The following is a 22,681-nucleotide window of genomic DNA, read 5'->3' as shown; positions in this document are numbered from 1 at the left end:
TCGCATGCTCCGACGGGCACCGCCAACATGTGTGGGAGTGCTCACCAACTTTTTGCATTGGCAGCTGCAAGTGCGGTCCATGTGTGACTACTTATAGGTTTACAGCTAGAGCTAGTCTTTTGGTGCGGTCCATGTGTACCAGGAGGATGGTGCAGTACTTTTTTATGGACCGGTGAATAGTTTCCCCGCATGCTCCGACGGGCACCGCCAACATGTGTGGGAGTGCTCACCAACTTTTTGCATTGGCAGCTGCAAGTGCAGTCCATGTATGACTACTTACAGGTTTACAGTTAGAGCTAGTCTTTTGGTGCCGAACGCAATCTTCAAACCGCCAACAACCCGAGAAAATGGTTGGCCCTAATTTTTCTAGCGACTAGCACATTTTTTAGAATTGCATTATTTTTTCTTAGATCTAAATCCTATATCAAAAACTTTAGTCATTGCGCAAGAAACATCATAAACATCACTTAATCTGTGCTGAAGTTTCACACTTTCAGTAGAATATTGCAGTACGTTTGTAGGATTTTATAAAAAATCCACAGAGTTGACAATTAGGTAACTGTTGTTATTCATGCTACTCCCTCCGTTCCAAAATATAAGTCTTTTAAGAGATTCCAATATGGACTGCATACGGATCAAAATGAGTGAATCTACACACTAAAATATGTCTATATATACATCCATATATAATCTATATTGAAATATCTAAAAACACTTACATTTAGGAACGGAGGTTATACTATTCATTGGGGCAAGTGTTGTGATAAGTAGTTATCAGCAGTTGACAATGCCAATGAGCAGAAAAACTACTAAGACCAATTAAAATATGGAAAACCTACTACGCCTAGAATATTGGATTAAGTGCAACAAAACAGTACAATGAATTTTTGGAGAAACTCCTTGTACATCTACTGCAAAGCACCATATCATGTACACAGTACACTGGGCAAATTCTCATATTTAAGTTCTGAGCATGGACACGCATATGCTACTGAGTGAGCTTCCATTGTATGGCTGCATGAAGTAGATCATATCATGGAGGCAGAGCGATAAAAACAATGTGGTAACTTTAGAGTTTAAGCCAAAAATAAGATATCCCTTTAGGCTCTGAACATGAGACAATAACACATTCTCAAAGGGTAATATATCCATCCAAGAAGGAGGCATCGAACGGATCAGCCATCGACAGATCATGGATACGCTTGTTATAGTTCCAGGTATTCCAAGAAAACTTTTTGAATGCAAATCGAGCATCATGAGAAGCTCTGTGTTCAACTTGTAGTTGCTTGTTTTGGTTGGCAATCCATTCTTCTTTGTTGCCGCCAGAAATTGATTCCTCAATGAGTCCAAATTCCATTCTATCTAGCACTTTGGCATTCAAAACAAAGAACCTTGCAAAGTCGATTTCTGGACCTTTGCCATAGTAGACCTTCATCGCCATTTTCTTCAGGTGGTGATCAAGGCATTCAATTGGGCCGTCCAATAATGAGGCATACTTCCTCACAATTTTTACGTTCTCTGCTGGGTAAAACTCGTTTTTATGTAACCCATGGGGGAGCCGCCATGAATTATCCAACTGGAGACAAAAATAAAATGATATAATTAAAACAATTGCTAACAGTTATGGGAACAACATGATATATTTTGACATTTGAAGCAGTCTAGGAGAAGCACTCACCACGATATAAAGGCTCTGCAAGCAGGGGAAGCACTTGAGTAAGTCAAGAACTGCATATAAATCGGGGCCGACATGATGAAGAGCCAAAACCTTCACCGTGTGCATTGTGGTTGTCAAGCTAACAGCAATCATTTCCTATAAAAAAAGAACAAAGCAAACTCTTATCAACAACAATATATACAGTGTGCAGGTTCTAATTAATTCTAAGAGCAAGGATGCAACTAGCTGAAAAGTTGTTGTCCCGAGGTGGAGCTGTCGTGTGGCTTTGCTCACAGGACCCAAAATCTCCAGCTTAGGGGCCCTAATTACCCGGATGGTCGTCGGACCATAGTCTGGATTGAGTGGCAGCAACCTCTCGACGCAAGGTGCGTCCTCGATGACCAGCTCCTGGACTTTGACAATGCGAGAGTAAGGGTGATCTTTCGTGTCCTGACGAGCACAGAAGCCGATGCTCCTGAGAGCAGGAGAGCTGATGCGGAGGCTGGTAGAGCCCACAGTATTGGCCAGCAGAAGGCTCTTCAATGCAGGGCAGCCGGCGAGCACCCCGCTCAGAGCCTCCTCCCTTAGGGTGACATTGCAAAGGGTGAGCTACTGGAGGAGCGGGAAATCGACGGCGAGATTGGGCGGCAGACGGCAGCAGCCGAACGTGGCCACGCGGAGCGCGGGCGCGCGGCAGAATACTAAGATTGGCAGCACGTCGCTGTCGTAGCTGCGGTAGCTATAGACGAGCTGGAGCTCCTCGATGTAGGCGATGCCCCTGGAGCGGAACCAGCCGTCAAGTCTTGGGTCGCCGTTTTTGTCGATGATCTGGTGCCCCGTGCGGTGGTGGTAGCGGTATTGGCGGTGTGCGATGCTGGTAAAACAGACGCGGCGGACGGGGCCGCCAAGGTGGCCGGAGAGGATGCCGGAGACGGTCTTCTCGGGTATGCCGTCGTCGAGGTTGAGCGGTGCGGAGCGCCAGATGTGGCGCCACCGGCGGGATAGCGCCTGGGTGCGGCAGCCGTCCTTGGCTGGGAGGAGGGACACGACGGCGCTGAGCCACGCGTCAGGGAGCTTGCTGATGAGATCGGGGCGATCCGTCGCCATGTGTGCGGTGTTATCGCCGACGCCGGGAAGAGGTGAACGCGATGGACGTGCGAAAATATATAATAGAACACCTGCACCGTGGGCTTTCGCTCTGGTGCCGTAGGTAGTAGTTATTTATATCTTGCTAGGGGAGCGTCGTGGGCTGAGCTGTCTTGGTAAACGTCCGAGTTTCTTTCGAACCATGAGATGGTTCCGACCCAAGCACGTTGAATTAGACTTTTTTTTCTTCTTCTTGATATATAAAGGTTGGATCGGACTTTTTTTTAAATGTTTTTTTACTCCCGGGTGGTGTATGCACACCCCTTAGAAAAAATAGAAAAAAAAAATCTGAACAATAAACAATATGAGACAGTTGCTAACAGTTTGCCTCTATAAGACACTTGCTACCAATTTGGCAATTAATGTGATATCTTAACTCGAGCAAAATAGTAAATATGAAAACTCACATCACATGCATGCGGGTGTTGTCCTTGCTGGGCTGGAGGAAGAAGATGGTACCGAGCATCGCATTCGGTGGTCGTGGATCCCTAGCAAGGATTGTCCTTCACACACGGTCACCATCATCTGTGAGTCACTATTGGAAGTATGTGAACATGATGGATGAGGGCCTTTTCCGCATTTAGTTATTTTCCTTTCCCCTTTTTGTCATGTCTCCCTACGTTGCCAAGGGTGCATCTAGGCTCATCAGAAGACATGTGGAGGTGCGTCTCCGGCCGATCTCGTGGGATTCGGTCTATGTTTTCTTTGGTGGATCCACTTGAATCTAGTTTTCGCTCCTCTACGTCTGTGTGTCTTTGCTCATCCTGGTAACCATTAAGTCGATTTTCCATTGTCTCTAGCACTTCGGCATTCAAAACAAAAAGAACCTCGCAAAGTCAACTTCTAGAACTTTGCCATAATAGATCTTCAATGCGTTTTTTATGGTGCTCAAGACATTCAATAGGTTCATATGATGAGACATACTTCCTCATTTTCTATATTATTAGATTTATTCCAACCCACTTTCAGATAATGGACGAGAGAACCTCTCTGAGTCTAATTGGAGTAAGAAATAAAATACATTATATAAGATATAGTTGCTAATAAACCTCTCTGAGTCTAATTGGAGTAAGAAATAAAATACATTATATAAGACATAGTTGCTAATAATTTGGCAACATGACATCTTAATATTTTAAGCAAGATAGCAAATAGTAGTGTGAAAGCTCACATCGATATAAAGCCTCTCCAAGCAGGGGAAGGATTTGAGGAAGTCAAGAAGTGCATCCAAATCATGAGTGGCACCTTCAAGTTCCAAAACCTTCACCATACGCATTGTGGTTGCCAAGCTAACTGTATCCATTATTTAAAAAGGCGGAATATAAACCAAACATATTTAAGGGTTAATAATCTACCTATAGTAATGCATGTGGAATTTAAGAATTTAAGGTTGCAACTACCTGATAAAACATCTCCAAAATTTTTTACATCTCCAATTTAGGAGCATGGATTACCCGGATGGTCACTGGACAAATATATGTGCAATATGGTAGCAAAGCTATCAAGGTGAGGGGCGTCCTCGATAACCAGCTCTCGAGACCAACATCGTGAGAGTGCCAGAACCAGATGTTCCTGAGAGTTGCGGACCCCATGCGGACGCAGAACACGTCCTTAATCTCGCGCAGTACAACATCTCTATAATGCAGGGCAGCCGGCGAGCACGACGCTCAGAGCCCCTCCTCCCTTAAGGTGATCATCCACAAGGTGAGCTGTTGGAGACGCGGGAAGTCCACTGCCAGGTTGGGCGGCAAACTACTGTTGACAAAAGAGGCCACGTGGAGCGTGGCGAGAGGCGGAACACAGACGGTGGTAGGGTATTGTTGTCTCTGTCATAGTTGTGTTTCTAGGCAAGCCAGAGCTCCGCAAGGGTGTGCGAGGTCCCGGGAGCTGAGCCAACAGTCGACCCCGCCATCATCGACATTGATCCGGTGCCCCGTGCAGCGGTCGTAGTGGTACAGGAGGGGTTTGATCCCAAAGATGCAGATGCGGTGTAGGGGGCCGAGGTGGTTGGAGATGATGTCGGACTCCGACAAGCCGCGGCGATGGCTGTCGAGGTTGAGCAGCGCCGAGCGCCAAATGGGGCGCTATGCCACTATCGGCACGAGATTGCCTGCGTGCGGCAACCGTCCATGGTGTGCAGGTGGGTGACAATGGTCCCCAGCACCCGCAGAGTCATTTTGAGCAGTTTCGGTATGTGCCGGCAACCAATCCATCGTCCATGCATGCATTAAGATTCGTGCCGCTGTGAATATTCTATTATCATTTTTCTACTATACTGGGATATACTCCATCAAATACAACTAGTAGCCCCCACCTTTGTCCCTGATATGACAGGCATAGCAGCATGTGAGAGACCACTCTCTCCTTCTTACATCCTTTTACTTCATCTTAGCTAAATTAAATCGTCCATATCATTTAAACTATAAGTTTGTTTTTGAAATAATTCATATATTTGAAGTCATGGCGTCAAGACCTTTATAACTAAACCAAGCTTGGATACATTTCAAACATGTTTAAATTTAATGTTTCACATTTCATATGTGAAACAAACCCATTTCACTAAAAAAATGTAATTTTTAATGGAAATATGCGAAACCAATCTATTTCACATAAACCCTTTTCATCCAAATATGAAACTGAAATGTCAACTTTTGAAACAGGTCATTTGAAATTGTGCAACAGTATATGTCAAAGAATGAAATATGTTATTTTTGTGAAACAAGTAGTGGAAAGTGAAATGTAGGTTCTAAATTGTGAAATAGCAAATACAGAAAGTGAAATTGTAATGTATCATTGTGAAACTAAGTTTTTGGAAATGTGTAACAGTTATTTGAAAAGAGTGAAATATGTTATTTTCAAAAATGTGCAATTGAAATAAATGTGATGTTTATGAAACAAGCTAGTGGAAGGTGAAATGTACGTTATGAATTGTGAAATAATAAATACAGAAAGTGAAATCGTAATGTATGATTGTGAAACTGATTTTTTGGAAATGTATAACAATTTATTTCAAAAGAGTGAAATCAGTTATTTAAAAAATATACAATTAGAATATATGTTATTTTTGTGAAACAGGCTAGTGAAAAGTGAAATGTAGATTCTGAATTGTGAAATAGCTAGTAACCACATAAGGTGAATTTGTTATGTATCATTGTGAGACAGATTATTTCAAAATATGAAATATGTTATCTGAAAATTTTTCTAATGAAATAGATGTTTTTGTGAAACAAGGCTATGAAACTGATTATTTTGATATGTGAAATATGCGTTCGAATTTAAACGTAGTAAAAAGATATTCATAATTAATCTCATTTTAAAGGTTTTGTCGCAAGGAGTTCAAATATAAAAAAAGTTTCAAAAATGAATATATGCTTTAAAACATATGGATGTCTCAAATTACCCAAGAAGAAAGAAATGGTTGGATTTATTGAGTGGGATAAGAGAGAGAATGACTCTATCACATTGTCATGCACGCATGTAAAGTATACTGGTGAGGGCTTGCTGCTGAAGAAATGGTGGAAATACGAAGATGGGAAATGCAAAAGGAAAATGCAATACAAAGATACTTGGGTCACATAGTGTTAGATGGCAGCTTCCTATTGGAGATGACCTTGCCGGTACCTAGCGGAACCGCGTAATTTTACTTTTCGCCCCAGCACCTCGTCAGGGGAGGCTGCTAATGAAATCAGTGTGGGCCGTCGCCATGTGTGTGGTGTGATCGCCCGTAACAGGTTTTTTGTTTTTGTTTTTTGTTTTTGAGAAACTACCACCCGCAACAGGTGAGCGTCACGGTCGAGGGCTTTAGCCTGGGTTCTTATCTTGCTTTCGAATCGCGAGATAGTTCGGGCACGTTCATTGTTCACATATTCATGTTGAATAAGACTTCCAAAGGAAGTAGAATTATCATATGCTAAGAAAAAGCAAGCAGAATTATTCACGTGCATCTCTAGAAACAAGAGTTTAGTTTTTTTTCTCTTAACAAAAAAGAGTTTGCATTTTTATTTAGGAAAGAGTAGCACCACTTGTTCCACTAAAAAAGGAGTTACTTCCTCAATTATACCGCAATTAATTGCTGTGTGCCACATTTTTAACCCTGAGCGAATTTTTACTCGATTTTGTGTTGACTTGGCATGCCACGTAGACAGTTTTTTATTTGGCGCTGGTTCTCTTTCCGGTTTATTTACCTGTGCAGCTTATTATTTCTTTGGTTTTGTCTCGGTTTTAAGGAGTGGGTCAGACCTGTCAGGACGAGAGAATGAAATCGAAAGAATATATGGCTAAAAGACAACTAGTTCATCATTGATCCAATTAATTATTTCTAACAGAAGTGGTTGAATGTTAATAGTAGCATGTATACCTCGGATGTGGTTTCATTTCAGAATGGTAATATGGTGTACATATTCGAAGCTGGAGCTCAGACACGACCTTTGGGACACACATTTTTCATTCTATATCTGCATGAAGTAGATCACCTCGTAGAGGTCTCTGAACATGGCACAAGGATACGTTATCAAAAGGTATCATATCCATCCAAGAAGGAGGCGTCGAACAGGTTAACCAATGACAGATCATGGAGATCATTGTTATCTATCCAAGTAGTACTCGCAAACTTCTTGAATACAAATCGAGCATCATGAGAAGCTCTGTCTTCGAATTGTAGCAGCTAGATTTGACTCACCCTCCACTTGTCCTTGTCGCAACCATTGAATGACTCCTCAACGAGTCCGAATTCCATTATCTCCAGCACTTTGGCATTCATAATAATGAACCTAGCAAAATCAGCCTGTAGAGGATTGCCCTCGTAGAACTTCAATGCGGCTTTTTTTAGATGGTGCTCAAGACACTCAACTGGATCTGCCAGTGAAGCATAGATGCTCCCAGTTTTTATTTTCTCCAGTGGGTCCAGCTGGTTATAGGAATAAAAACAATAGAAAACAATTACTAATGGCTTGACAACAATATATATTGACACTTTAATCAAGCTAGCAAATATGAGCACTCACGGCGAGATATAGCCTCTCCAAATAGGGGAAGCACTTGAGGAAGCCAAGAACAACATCCAAATCAGAGCCGACATGATCGAGAGCCAAAACTTTCACCGTGTGAATTGTGGTTCTTAAGCTAATGGCGATCATTTTCTACCCAAAAAAAGAACATATATCAGCATGTATGTGATGTGAGTAATATATGTGTGTGCGTGGCTCGAAAATTTCAAGCTAGCTACACGTACCTGAAATACTGTTGTTCCAAGGTGGAGTTCTGATATTGCTTTGCTCAATGGACCCAGTACCTCCAGTTTAGGAGCCCGAATTACCCGGATGGTTCCTGGGCCATAGTTGAGTGGAAGCAATCTCTCCAGGCAGGGGGCGTCATCAATTATGAGCTCTTGGACTTTGACAAAGCGAGAATATGCATCCAGTCGTCTATTTGTAAGGGCATAGAAGCCGATGCTCCGGAGAGTAGGGGAACTGATGCGAAGGCGGGGAGAGCCCACGGTCTCCCACAGCAGAAGGCTCTCCAACGCATGGCAGCCGGCGAGCACGGTGCCGAGAGTCTCCTCCGTCAGGATGACCCTGTACATGGTGAGCTGCTGGAGGAGCGGGAAGTCCACCGCTAGGTTGGGCGGGAGACGGCAGCGGCTGAACCCGGCCACACGAAGCGCGTGCGCGCGGCGGAACACGGACGGCGGAAGCACATCGCTGCCGTTGCTGTTACTATTGTAGACGAGCCGGAGCTCCTGGAGGTAGGCGAGGCCACCGGAGCAGAACCAGCCGTCCACCCTTGTGTCGCCGGCGTCGCCGTGGCGGTCGCGGTAGGAGAGGGGCTCGATGGTGATAGAGATGCGGCGGACTGGGCTGAGGTGGCTGGAGAGGATGTGGGAGATCGTGTTTTCGGGTATTTCGTCGTCCACGTTAAGTGGCGTGGAGCGCCAGATATGGAGCGCCACCGGCGGGAGAGCGCCTGCGTGCGGCAAGCTTCGTTTGTTGGGAGGAGGGACACGATGGTGCCGAGGACCTCTTCGGGGAGGTTGCTGATGAAATCGGCACGATCCATCGCCATGTGCGTGGTCTGATCTAGCTAATAACAGGTGAACGTGAAGGAAGGACACGAGGGTTTTTGTCTGTTTGTGTTTTCTGTGGCGTGGGTTTTTATAATATCTTTTGCGTGGGCTGGGTGTACGATCCGAGTTGCTTTCGAATATCAAGATGGATCGGAGTTTCTCTCGGTGATGAGATCACCATCAGCTGCAGATATCTTGGACTTGCACTCGACTGGAGTGGGAGGCGGGCGACAGTCAGCCATCCCATCAATTTTTTTTTTGAAAAGGAGGCTTGTCCCCGGCCCTGCTGAACAATGCATGCAGCCATACGAAAATGCTAGACTTACGGGGCTCGGCCTACGGACCCAGGTTACGAGATGAGCTGTTCTAATCTCGTTGATTTTGTCCCCCTGATTTTTGCTGCGGGCCCAAAATCATTATGAATGCTAAGTCTCCACCTCATCCCCATAACAACTTTCTGTAAAATCTTTCTGTAGCTGTAGAAAAGTTCTGCAACCATATGATTAAAAGTCTCGAAATAGCACAAAGTTAAAAAAAAAAATATTACAGCTCGCAAATGGAGCAAAGAACTCAAAATAAGCTCAATACCACAAGATCCCTAGATTCCTATCATGTTATGTGACCGTCATCCAAATCGGTTGAATATAGCCCGTGCTACCATCTTTCACTGGTTGCACCCAATAACGAGCGGCTCTCTGGAGTCCGTAGGAGTGAGTAAGGACTACGTACGGATCCAGGCCGTAGCTCTGAAGATGACCTGCAAGAAGGTTAAAATATGTTGTCTGTTAAAAATCATATCCTTCCTGCAATTCCATATAGCCCACATAAGCTCTCATATTCCAATCCGAATACAAGACGCGGTAATATGTTCTACTCCGGCTAACCACGTCCCAAATAACGATTCAATGCTAACTGGAGGAAAAATGTTAAAGGCTATATGAATCGTTTGCCAAAGTAATTTCGCGAGAGGGCAATCTATGAAGAGGTGTTATATTGTTTCATCATGATCACAAAACAAACATCGTGAACTGCCTACCCACCGTCGCTCTAGTAAATTATCTTTGGTGTGAATCACTTGCTTGTGAACAAACACTACTAGGAAAAGGCCTACTAATGGCGCACCAGTTTTGCCTACTAATGGCGCATCACTGGTTTTAGATGGTGCTCAAGACACTCAACTGGATCTGCCAGTGAAGCATAGATGCTCCCAGTTTTTATTTTCTCCAGTGGGTCCAGCTGGTTATAGGAATAAAAACAATAGAAAACAATTACTAATGGCTTGACAACAATATATATTGACACTTTAATCAAGCTAGCAAATATGAGCACTCACGGCGAGATATAGCCTCTCCAAATAGGGGAAGCACTTGAGGAAGCCAAGAACAACATCCAAATCAGAGCCGACATGATCGAGAGCCAAAACTTTCACCGTGTGAATTGTGGTTCTTAAGCTAATGGCGATCATTTTCTACCCAAAAAAAGAACATATATCAGCATGTATGTGATGTGAGTAATATATGTGTGTGCGTGGCTCGAAAATTTCAAGCTAGCTACACGTACCTGAAATACTGTTGTTCCAAGGTGGAGTTCTGATATTGCTTTGCTCAATGGACCCAGTACCTCCAGTTTAGGAGCCCGAATTACCCGGATGGTTCCTGGGCCATAGTTGAGTGGAAGCAATCTCTCCAGGCAGGGGGCGTCATCAATTATGAGCTCTTGGACTTTGACAAAGCGAGAATATGCATCCAGTCGTCTATTTGTAAGGGCATAGAAGCCGATGCTCCGGAGAGTAGGGGAACTGATGCGAAGGCGGGGAGAGCCCACGGTCTCCCACAACAGAAGGCTCTCCAACGCATGGCAGCCGGCGAGCACGGTGCCGAGAGTCTCCTCCGTCAGGATGACCCTGTACATGGTGAGCTGCTGGAGGAGCGGGAAGTCCACCGCTAGGTTGGGCGGGAGACGGCAGCGGCTGAACCCGGCCACACGAAGCGCGTGCGCGCGGCGGAACACGGACGGCGGAAGCACATCGCTGCCGTTGCTGTTACTATTGTAGACGAGCCGGAGCTCCTGGAGGTAGGCGAGGCCACCGGAGCAGAACCAGCCGTCCACCCTTGTGTCGCCGGCGTCGCCGTGGCGGTCGCGGTAGGAGAGGGGCTCGATGGTGATAGAGATGCGGCGGACTGGGCTGAGGTGGCTGGAGAGGATGTGGGAGATCGTGTTTTCGGGTATTTCGTCGTCCACGTTAAGTGGCGCGGAGCGCCAGATATGGAGCGCCACCGGCGGGAGAGCGCCTGCGTGCGGCAAGCTTCGTTTGTTGGGAGGAGGGACACGATGGTGACGAGGACCTCTTCGGGGAGGTTGCTGATGAAATCGGCACGATCCATCGCCATGTGCGTGGTCTGATCTAGCCAATAACAGGTGAACGTGAAGGAAGGACACGAGGGTTTTTGTCTGTTTGTGTTTTCTGTGGCGTGGGTTTTTATAATATCTTTTGCGTGGGCTGGGTGTACGATCCGAGTTGCTTTCGAATATCAAGATGGATCGGAGTTTCTCTCGGTGATGAGATCACCATCAGCTGCAGATATCTTGGACTTGCACTCGACTGGAGTGGGAGGCGGGCGACAGTCAGCCATCCCATCAATTTTTTTTTTTGAAAAGGAGGCTTGTCCCCGGCCCTGCTGAACAATGCATGCAGCCATACGAAAATGCTAGACTTACGGGGCTCGGCCTACGGACCCAGGTTACGAGATGAGCTGTTCTAATCTCGTTGATTTTGTCCCCCTGATTTTTGCTGCGGGCCCAAAATCATTATGAATGCTAAGTCTCCACCTCATCCCCATAACAACTTTCTGTAAAATCTTTCTGTAGCTGTAGAAAAGTTCTGCAACCATATGATTAAAAGTCTCGAAATAGCACAAAGTTAAAAAAAAAATATTACAGCTCGCAAATGGAGCAAAGAACTCAAAATAAGCTCAATACCACAAGATCCCTAGATTCCTATCATGTTATGTGACCGTCATCCAAATCGGTTGAATATAGCCCGTGCTACCATCTTTCACTGGTTGCACCCAATAACGAGCGGCTCTCTGGAGTCCGTAGGAGTGAGTAAGGACTACGTACGGATCCAGGCCGTAGCTCTAAAGATGACCTGCAAGAAGGTTAAAATATGTTGTCCGTTAAAAATCATATCCTTCCTGCAATTCCATATAGCCCACATAAGCTCTCATATTCCAATCCGAATACAAGACGCGGTAATATGTTCTACTCCGGCTAACCACGTCCCAAATAACGATTCAATGCTAACTGGAGGAAAAATGTTAAAGGCTATATGAATCGTTTGCCAAAGTAATTTCGCGAGAGGGCAATCTATGAAGAGGTGTTATATTGTTTCATCATGATCACAAAACAAACATCGTGAACTGCCTACCCACCGTCGCTCTAGTAAATTATCTTTGGTGTGAATCACTTGCTTGTGAACAAACACTACTAGGAAAAGGCCTACTAATGGCGCACCAGTTTTGCCTACTAATGGCGCATCACTGGTTTTAGATGGTGCTCAAGACACTCAACTGGATCTGCCAGTGAAGCATAGATGCTCCCAGTTTTTATTTTCTCCAGTGGGTCCAGCTGGTTATAGGAATAAAAACAATAGAAAACAATTACTAATGGCTTGACAACAATATATATTGACACTTTAATCAAGCTAGCAAATATGAGCACTCACGGCGAGATATAGCCTCTCCAAATAGGGGAAGCACTTGAGGAAGCCAAGAACAACATCCAAATCAGAGCCGACATGATCGAGAGCCAAAACTTTCACCGTGTGAATTGTGGTTCTTAAGCTAATGGCGATCATTTTCTACCCAAAAAAAGAACATATATCAGCATGTATGTGATGTGAGTAATATATGTGTGTGCGTGGCTCGAAAATTTCAAGCTAGCTACACGTACCTGAAATACTGTTGTTCCAAGGTGGAGTTCTGATATTGCTTTGCTCAATGGACCCAGTACCTCCAGTTTAGGAGCCCGAATTACCCGGATGGTTCCTGGGCCATAGTTGAGTGGAAGCAATCTCTCCAGGCAGGGGGCGTCATCAATTATGAGCTCTTGGACTTTGACAAAGCGAGAATATGCATCCAGTCGTCTATTTGTAAGGGCATAGAAGCCGATGCTCCGGAGAGTAGGGGAACTGATGCGAAGGCGGGGAGAGCCCACGGTCTCCCACAGCAGAAGGCTCTCCAACGCATGGCAGCCGGCGAGCACGGTGCCGAGAGTCTCCTCCGTCAGGATGACCCTGTACATGGTGAGCTGCTGGAGGAGCGGGAAGTCCACCGCTAGGTTGGGCGGGAGACGGCAGCGGCTGAACCCGGCCACACGAAGCGCGTGCGCGCGGCGGAACACGGACGGCGGAAGCACATCGCTGCCATTGCTGTTACTATTGTAGACGAGCCGGAGCTCCTGGAGGTAGGCGAGGCCACCGGAGCAGAACCAGCCGTCCACCCTTGTGTCGCCGGCGTCGCCGTGGCGGTAGCGGTAGGAGAGGGGCTCGATGGTGATAGAGATGCGGCGGACTGGGCTGAGGTGGCTGGAGAGGATGTGGGAGATCGTGTTTTCGGGTATTTCGTCGTCCACGTTAAGTGGCGCGGAGCGCCAGATATGGAGCGCCACCGGCGGGAGAGCGCCTGCGTGCGGCAAGCTTCGTTTGTTGGGAGGAGGGACACGATGGTGCCGAGGACCTCTTCGGGGAGGTTGCTGATGAAATCGGCACGATCCATCGCCATGTGCGTGGTCTGATCTAGCCAATAACAGGTGAACGTGAAGGAAGGACACGAGGGTTTTTGTCTGTTTGTGTTTTCTGTGGCGTGGGTTTTTATAATATCTTTTGCGTGGGCTGGGTGTACGATCCGAGTTGCTTTCGAATATCAAGATGGATCGGAGTTTCTCTCGGTGATGAGATCACCATCAGCTGCAGATATCTTGGACTTGCACTCGACTGGAGTGGGAGGCGGGCGACAGTCAGCCATCCCATCATTTTTTTTTTGAAAAGGAGGCTTGTCCCCGGCCCTGCTGAACAATGCATGCAGCCATACGAAAATGCTAGACTTACGGGGCTCGGCCTACGGACCCAGGTTACGAGATGAGCTGTTCTAATCTCGTTGATTTTGTCCCCCTGATTTTTGCTGCGGGCCCAAAATCATTATGAATGCTAAGTCTCCACCTCATCCCCATAACAACTTTCTGTAAAATCTTTCTGTAGCTGTAGAAAAGTTCTGCAACCATATGATTAAAAGTCTCGAAATAGCACAAAGTTAAAAAAAAAATATTACAGCTCGCAAATGGAGCAAAGAACTCAAAATAAGCTCAATACCACAAGATCCCTAGATTCCTATCATGTTATGTGACCGTCATCCAAATCGGTTGAATATAGCCCGTGCTACCATCTTTCACTGGTTGCACCCAATAACGAGCGGCTCTCTGGAGTCCGTAGGAGTGAGTAAGGACTACGTACGGATCCAGGCCGTAGCTCTGAAGATGACCTGCAAGAAGGTTAAAATATGTTGTCTGTTAAAAATCATATCCTTCCTGCAATTCCATATAGCCCACATAAGCTCTCATATTCCAATCCGAATACAAGACGCGGTAATATGTTCTACTCCGGCTAACCACGTCCCAAATAACGATTCAATGCTAACTGGAGGAAAAATGTTAAAGGCTATATGAATCGTTTGCCAAAGTAATTTCGCGAGAGGGCAATCTATGAAGAGGTGTTATATTGTTTCATCATGATCACAAAACAAACATCGTGAACTGCCTACCCACCGTCGCTCTAGTAAATTATCTTTGGTGTGAATCACTTGCTTGTGAACAAACACTACTAGGAAAAGGCCTACTAATGGCGCACCAGTTTTGCCTACTAATGGCGCATCACTGGTTTTAGATGGTGCTCAAGACACTCAACTGGATCTGCCAGTGAAGCATAGATGCTCCCAGTTTTTATTTTCTCCAGTGGGTCCAGCTGGTTATAGGAATAAAAACAATAGAAAACAATTACTAATGGCTTGACAACAATATATATTGACACTTTAATCAAGCTAGCAAATATGAGCACTCACGGCGAGATATAGCCTCTCCAAATAGGGGAAGCACTTGAGGAAGCCAAGAACAACATCCAAATCAGAGCCGACATGATCGAGAGCCAAAACTTTCACCGTGTGAATTGTGGTTCTTAAGCTAATGGCGATCATTTTCTACCCAAAAAAAGAACATATATCAGCATGTATGTGATGTGAGTAATATATGTGTGTGCGTGGCTCGAAAATTTCAAGCTAGCTACACGTACCTGAAATACTGTTGTTCCAAGGTGGAGTTCTGATATTGCTTTGCTCAATGGACCCAGTACCTCCAGTTTAGGAGCCCGAATTACCCGGATGGTTCCTGGGCCATAGTTGAGTGGAAGCAATCTCTCCAGGCAGGGGGCGTCATCAATTATGAGCTCTTGGACTTTGACAAAGCGAGAATATGCATCCAGTCGTCTATTTGTAAGGGCATAGAAGCCGATGCTCCGGAGAGTAGGGGAACTGATGCGAAGGCGGGGAGAGCCCACGGTCTCCCACAGCAGAAGGCTCTCCAACGCATGGCAGCCGGCGAGCACGGTGCCGAGAGTCTCCTCCGTCAGGATGACCCTGTACATGGTGAGCTGCTGGAGGAGCGGGAAGTCCACCGCTAGGTTGGGCGGGAGACGGCAGCGGCTGAACCCGGCCACACGAAGCGCGTGCGCGCGGCGGAACACGGACGGCGGAAGCACATCGCTGCCATTGCTGTTACTATTGTAGACGAGCCGGAGCTCCTGGAGGTAGGCGAGGCCACCGGAGCAGAACCAGCCGTCCACCCTTGTGTCGCCGGCGTCGCCGTGGCGGTAGCGGTAGGAGAGGGGCTCGATGGTGATAGAGATGCGGCGGACTGGGCTGAGGTGGCTGGAGAGGATGTGGGAGATCGTGTTTTCGGGTATTTCGTCGTCCACGTTAAGTGGCGCGGAGCGCCAGATATGGAGCGCCACCGGCGGGAGAGCGCCTGCGTGCGGCAAGCTTCGTTTGTTGGGAGGAGGGACACGATGGTGCCGAGGACCTCTTCGGGGAGGTTGCTGATGAAATCGGCACGATCCATCGCCATGTGCGTGGTCTGATCTAGCCAATAACAGGTGAACGTGAAGGAAGGACACGAGGGTTTTTGTCTGTTTGTGTTTTCTGTGGCGTGGGTTTTTATAATATCTTTTGCGTGGGCTGGGTGTACGATCCGAGTTGCTTTCGAATATCAAGATGGATCGGAGTTTCTCTCCGTGATGAGATCACCATCAGCTGCAGATATCTTGGACTTGCACTCGACTGGAGTGGGAGGCGGGCGACAGTTAGCCATCCCATCATTTTTTTTTGAAAAGGAGGCTTGTCCCCGGCCCTGCTGAACAATGCATGCAGCCATACGAAAATGCTAGACTTACGGGGCTCGGCCTACGGACCCAGGTTACGAGATGAGCTGTTCTAATCTCGTTGATTTTGTCCCCCTGATTTTTGCTGCGGGCCCAAAATCATTATGAATGCTAAGTCTCCACCTCATCCCCATAACAACTTTCTGTAAAATCTTTCTGTAGCTGTAGAAAAGTTCTGCAACCATATGATTAAAAGTCTCGAAATAGCACAAAGTTAAAAAAAAAATATTACAGCTCGCAAATGGAGCAAAGAACTCAAAATAAGCTCAATACCACAAGATCCCTAGATTCCTATCATGTTATGTGACCGTCATCCAAATCGGTTGAATATAGCCCGTGCTACCATCTTTCACTGGTTGCACCCAATAACGAGCGGCTCTCTGGAGTCCGTAGGAGTGAGTAAGGACTACGTACGGATCCAGGCCGTAGCTCTGAAGATGACCTGCAAGAAGGTTAAAATATGTTGTCTGTTAAAAATCATATCCTTCCTGCAATTCCATATAGCCCACATAAGCTCTCATATTCCAATCCGAATACAAGACGCGGTAATATGTTCTACTCCGGCTAACCACGTCCCAAATAACGATTCAATGCTAACTGGAGGAAAAATGTTAAAGGCTATATGAATCGTTTGCCAAAGTAATTTCGCGAGAGGGCAATCTATGAAGAGGTGTTATATTGTTTCATCATGATCACAAAACAAACATCATGAACTGCCTACCCACCGTCGCTCTAGTAAATTATCTTTGGTGTGAATCACTTGCTTGTGAACAAACACTACTAGGAAAAGGCCTACTAATGGCGCACCAGTTTTGCCTACTAATGGCGCATCACTGGTTTTAGATGGTGCTCAAAACACTCAACTGGATCTGCCAGTGAAGCATAGATGCTCCCAGTTTTTATTTTCTCCAGTGGGTCCAGCTGGTTATAGGAATAAAAACAATAGAAAACAATTACTAATGGCTTGACAACAATATATATTGACACTTTAATCAAGCTAGCAAATATGAGCACTCACGGCGAGATATAGCCTCTCCAAATAGGGGAAGCACTTGAGGAAGCCAAGAACAACATCCAAATCAGAGCCGACATGATCGAGAGCCAAAACTTTCACCGTGTGAATTGTGGTTCTTAAGCTAATGGCGATCATTTTCTACCCAAAAAAAGAACATATATCAGCATGTATGTGATGTGAGTAATATATGTGTGTGCGTGGCTCGAAAATTTCAAGCTAGCTACACGTACCTGAAATACTGTTGTTCCAAGGTGGAGTTCTGATATTGCTTTGCTCAATGGACCCAGTACCTCCAGTTTAGGAGCCCGAATTACCCGGATGGTTCCTGGGCCATAGTTGAGTGGAAGCAATCTCTCCAGGCAGGGGGCGTCATCAATTATGAGCTCTTGGACTTTGACAAAGCGAGAATATGCATCCAGTCGTCTATTTGTAAGGGCATAGAAGCCGATGCTCCGGAGAGTAGGGGAACTGATGCGAAGGCGGGGAGAGCCCACGGTCTCCCACAGCAGAAGGCTCTCCAACGCATGGCAGCCGGCGAGCACGGTGCCGAGAGTCTCCTCCGTCAGGATGACCCTGTACATGGTGAGCTGCTGGAGGAGCGGGAAGTCCACCGCTAGGTTGGGCGGGAGACGGCAGCGGCTGAACCCGGCCACACGAAGCGCGTGCGCGCGGCGGAACACGGACGGCGGAAGCACATCGCTGCCGTTGCTGTTACTATTGTAGACGAGCCGGAGCTCCTGGAGGTAGGCGAGGCCACCGGAGCAGAACCAGCCGTCCACCCTTGTGTCGCCGGCGTCGCCGTGGCGGTAGCGGTAGGAGAGGGGCTCGATGGTGATAGAGATGCGGCGGACTGGGCTGAGGTGGCTGGAGAGGATGTGGGAGATCGTGTTTTCGGGTATTTCGTCGTCCACGTTAAGTGGCGCGGAGCGCCAGATATGGAGCGCCACCGGCGGGAGAGCGCCTGCGTGCGGCAAGCTTTGTTTGTTGGGAGGAGGGACACGATGGTGCCGAGGACCTCTTCGGGGAGGTTGCTGATGAAATCGGCACGATCCATCGCCATGTGCGTGGTCTGATCTAGCCAATAACAGGTGAACGTGAAGGAAGGACACGAGGGTTTTTGTCTGTTTGTGTTTTCTGTGGCGTGGGTTTTTATAATATCTTTTGCGTGGGCTGGGTGTACGATCCGAGTTTCTTTCGAATATCAAGATGGATCGGAGTTTCTCTCGGTGATGAGATCACCATCAGCTGCAGATATCTTGGACTTGCACTCGACTGGAGTGGGAGGCGGGCGACAGTCAGCTATCCCATCAATTTTTTTTTTTGAAAAGGAGGCTTGTCCCCGGCCCTGCTGAACAATGCATGCAGCCATACGAAAATGCTAGACTTACGGGGCTCGGCCTACGGACCCAGGTTACGAGATGAGCTGTTCTAATCTCGTTGATTTTGTCCCCCTGATTTTTGCTGCGGGCCCAAAATCATTATGAATGCTAAGTCTCCACCTCATCCCCATAACAACTTTCTGTAAAATCTTTCTGTAGCTGTAGAAAAGTTCTGCAACCATATGATTAAAAGTCTCGAAATAGCACAAAGTTAAAAAAAAAATATTACAGCTCGCAAATGGAGCAAAGAACTCAAAATAAGCTCAATACCACAAGATCCCTAGATTCCTATCATGTTATGTGACCGTCATCCAAATCGGTTGAATATAGCCCGTGCTACCATCTTTCACTGGTTGCACCCAATAACGAGCGGCTCTCTGGAGTCCGTAGGAGTGAGTAAGGACTACGTACGGATCCAGGCCGTAGCTCTGAAGATGACCTGCAAGAAGGTTAAAATATGTTGTCTGTTAAAAATCATATCCTTCCTGCAATTCCATATAGCCCACATAAGCTCTCATATTCCAATCCGAATACAAGACGCGGTAATATGTTCTACTCCGGCTAACCACGTCCCAAATAACGATTCAATGCTAACTGGAGGAAAAATGTTAAAGGCTATATGAATCGTTTGCCAAAGTAATTTCGCGAGAGGGCAATCTATGAAGAGGTGTTATATTGTTTCATCATGATCACAAAACAAACATCGTGAACTGCCTACCCACCGTCGCTCTAGTAAATTATCTTTGGTGTGAATCACTTGCTTGTGAACAAACACTACTAGGAAAAGGCCTACTAATGACGCACCAGTTTTGCCTACTAATGGCGCATCACTGGTGCGCCATTAGTATCACGTCACTAGTATTTATTACTAATGGTGCACCACTGGTGCGCCATTAGTATCTGGTCTACTAATGGCGCACCACCCAATGCGCCATTAGTATATAACACCATGCGCCATTAGTATGCCTCCCAGGGGCCATATTTAACCATGTGCTTTGGCACACTAATGGCGCACTGCGGATGGATGCGTCATTAGTATACTTGGCATACTAATGGCGCACTCTTTGGTGATGCGCAATTAGTATACTTTGGCATACTAATGGCGCACTCTGTAGTGATTTTTGCACAGGTTACAAAATATATTATTTGACAGAATATAGACAATAGCACACAACAACAGCAGATTCATCGAATACAATAGAAGATTAGTCTCCGAATACAATCATCATATTAGTCTCTGAATTCAAAAGACCGAACAAAGATAAAACATTACAAGTCTTGAGACCGCGAGTATCGAGTTTGTCTTCACATTACAAGTCGATATCGATCATCTAAACTACCATCACATAGAAGAGAGCTGCGGTCATCACGATGAGCATCATCGCGATGAAACTGGTCTTCATCCGGTTCCTCCAACGCTCCCTCCTCTCTCCCGCTAGATAGCGGGCGTGTCTAGATTCCGCCTCCACCCTAGTGGTGTACCCTTTGTAACTGTTACCGCTGAAACGGTGAACCTGTCTCCGACACTCCTCCCAGTCGTCGTAGACTCCGGGTACCTTACCCTTGTACACGACATACGACGGCATCTCTATGCACAAGCCAAACAACAGACAATACATACATAAGCAATATATAAGTATGCAACAAAAGGATCAGAAGAGAAAAGCAAGACATTAATAGCACGATTCATGGTCCTACTAATAAATAGTATCGATTACATCTAAGTTGAACGAATGTCCAAACCAAAGAGACATACAATTCATTAAAGCTTAATTACAACATGAGCCAATCAATGTTTCAGAACTACACATCACTACTTTCGACTCGACTCATGGACATGAGCGTGGATGAAGCCGCCGTCTATCGTGATGGTCATGAAATCGCGGGCGTTGTCAGCCTGCATTTGTAGCATTCCGTCTATCTCAATGTTGGACGGTTGATATCTGAGGAAGAACTGCCCCGAGGTATGAAGGACATCTTGATGGATGATGTCCGCAAACTCCGACTGGATGCGAAAGAATTCTTGTCTGATGTCCGCGTCCTGGATTGCCGACAAGCTCGCGGCCCAATCTTTGAGATTATTTGGTAGCAGAAGGTGATGATGGTCCCTTACGATCGCCTGCATGTGATGGAGGGCGTAGTAGGCATCCTTGTGACCGCCAGGCGGCTGCTTGATGCAGCAGAACGTTGTATTGTGGGCGAACACGTGCTTGCCGTACTTACGAACTGCCCTGGTGAAGGTGCCTCCAGATTTGGCGTAGCCAGGGAGAACATCATCAAGAACTTTCTTGATATTTGTGTAGTCTATCTTGGAGTTACGGTTCGGGTTGAAATACGTGGCCATGGAATATTTCGGGCTTAAGAGGATGAGTGTGCAATGTGTGTCATTGCACAGAACACGGAATGTTAGAAAAAAAAGAATGATCGAAATCTAAGAAATCATATGTTACGGGGCGGTTAAGGGATGACTTACTCGGGAAAGTAAGCCACAAGGAAGTTATCCTTATCTGGGTTTGCCAGAATGACGTCTTCGAGGTGTGAACTCGCGACTTGGCGGTCCCCAGCGCTGCTCAAGAGCTTGGCATGCATGTAGAAGGGGTCGACGATCACGATGTTCGGGGTCTTGTCTCTAATGATCCGTACCTCCATACTCAGCGAAAACAGCCGAACGAAGGTGTAGTGCAACGGATGAAGGTTGAACATAGCAAAGATGTCATCAAACCGCAGGACGATCATACCCCCGATGGCGCCATCCACAAAGCCCTTGCCCTCTGGCACCTTGGCCACGAAAACCGGGTATGCCACATCACTCTCTCTGAGATGCCGCTTCTCCAAAGAAAGAACACTGTCGTGCAGACTCCGCATAGCACCGGTTGCAGCATTGAGCATATTTGTCGGTAGCATCGCCCTACCCGCCACATGCACCCTCCTCGAGATATCCATAGGTGAAGGTGGCCCGTCCTGGGCAAGGATCGTACTCGGTGCCGGCTGGCTTGCGTCGGCGCCCTTTTTAGTCTGCCATTTCCGGCCCTTCTTATTGATCTGCTGTAATGGGACCGAGTTCTGCTCACAGACCGCCTTCTTGAGCGTGTTGGGGCTGATAATATTTGGCACCTCCGCTATCTGAGGCTCGGTGAAGGCTGCAGCTGGAGGCGTCTCCTGAGAACTGAACGCCAGACGACGCCTGTTGCAATTGGGTTTCTCCGCCGTACCAGCTAGATCGCGGTCGTCTTGTTTGGGTTCTTGAGAAGGAGGCCCGCAGAACTCGTCACCGCACCCATGTTCGGCAAAGTACTTATCGACGTTGGTAAATGTACCATTGTCGTTGTCGTCGTCGTCCGGATCCTGTGCCATATGCATGTCCGGATCCTGTGCCATAGGGATGTCCGGCATGTCCGGCAGCGTTGCGGCGTTCTTGCCATGGCTTGGCGCCGGCACAACTGGCGGTCTTGTCTGTGGGGTGGTGTCCCCCGCCCCCAAACGAATCTGGCTCTTCGGCCAAAGCAGGGGCCAGCTTACGCAGGCGCTGAGGGTCATCTCATCTTCTTCGTCAGCCCCAGCGGGTCGAATCGGAGGTAACAGCTCGTCGTAGCCTGGCAGCACTCGAACCACTTCAACCCTATACATTGTGGGTGGCATCGTATTACCGTGGAACACGGGGTTGCCCGGTTGAATGATTCTGCCCTTGGAGACATCGACCAACTCGCCGCCCACGAAGTGCAGGAGAGTGCAAGGAACGTCGGCGGCGCCCTGCGAAAACATGTAGGGCGTCAGGGATGCCCAGTCAAAGGCAAGGAGATGAAGTCCTCGGCCAAGAGGCTTAGTTACCGTGATGCCGTCGAGCTTGGCTAATGTCGAGGCACCGCCAACGGCGGGCGTGCAACTGACAGAGGGGCCGCTTGCTGGCGAGGTGCCGGCCGGCGTACACCCGGGTGCATTA

The 22,681-nt window shown here is 47.0% G+C and overlaps 6 pseudogenes; all 6 read right to left on the bottom strand.

The window, feature by feature from the left end:
• Positions 1–1,132: 1,132 nt before the first annotated feature.
• On the bottom strand, positions 1,133–2,764 carry LOC147977056 (F-box/FBD/LRR-repeat protein At3g26920-like; annotated as a pseudogene).
• Positions 2,765–7,313: 4,549 nt separating this feature from the next.
• Positions 7,314–8,863, bottom strand: LOC147977055 (F-box/LRR-repeat protein At3g26922-like; annotated as a pseudogene).
• Positions 8,864–9,998: 1,135 nt separating this feature from the next.
• LOC147977054 (F-box/LRR-repeat protein At3g26922-like) lies at positions 9,999–11,254 on the bottom strand (annotated as a pseudogene).
• A 1,135-nt stretch (positions 11,255–12,389) lies between these two features.
• LOC147977053 (F-box/LRR-repeat protein At3g26922-like) lies at positions 12,390–13,645 on the bottom strand (annotated as a pseudogene).
• A 1,133-nt stretch (positions 13,646–14,778) lies between these two features.
• On the bottom strand, positions 14,779–16,034 carry LOC147977052 (F-box/LRR-repeat protein At3g26922-like; annotated as a pseudogene).
• A 1,132-nt stretch (positions 16,035–17,166) lies between these two features.
• Positions 17,167–18,422, bottom strand: LOC147977051 (F-box/LRR-repeat protein At3g26922-like; annotated as a pseudogene).
• Positions 18,423–22,681: the final 4,259 nt, after the last annotated feature.

Source organism: Triticum urartu, chromosome 4A (genome assembly GCF_056163025.1).
Source record: "Triticum urartu cultivar PI428250 chromosome 4A, HENAU_Tu73, whole genome shotgun sequence".
In the NCBI taxonomy this organism is placed as follows: domain Eukaryota; kingdom Viridiplantae; phylum Streptophyta; class Magnoliopsida; order Poales; family Poaceae; genus Triticum; species Triticum urartu.
The sequence above is the reverse complement of the archived record's forward strand: the minus strand, read 5'-3'. Positions and strand labels throughout refer to the sequence as shown.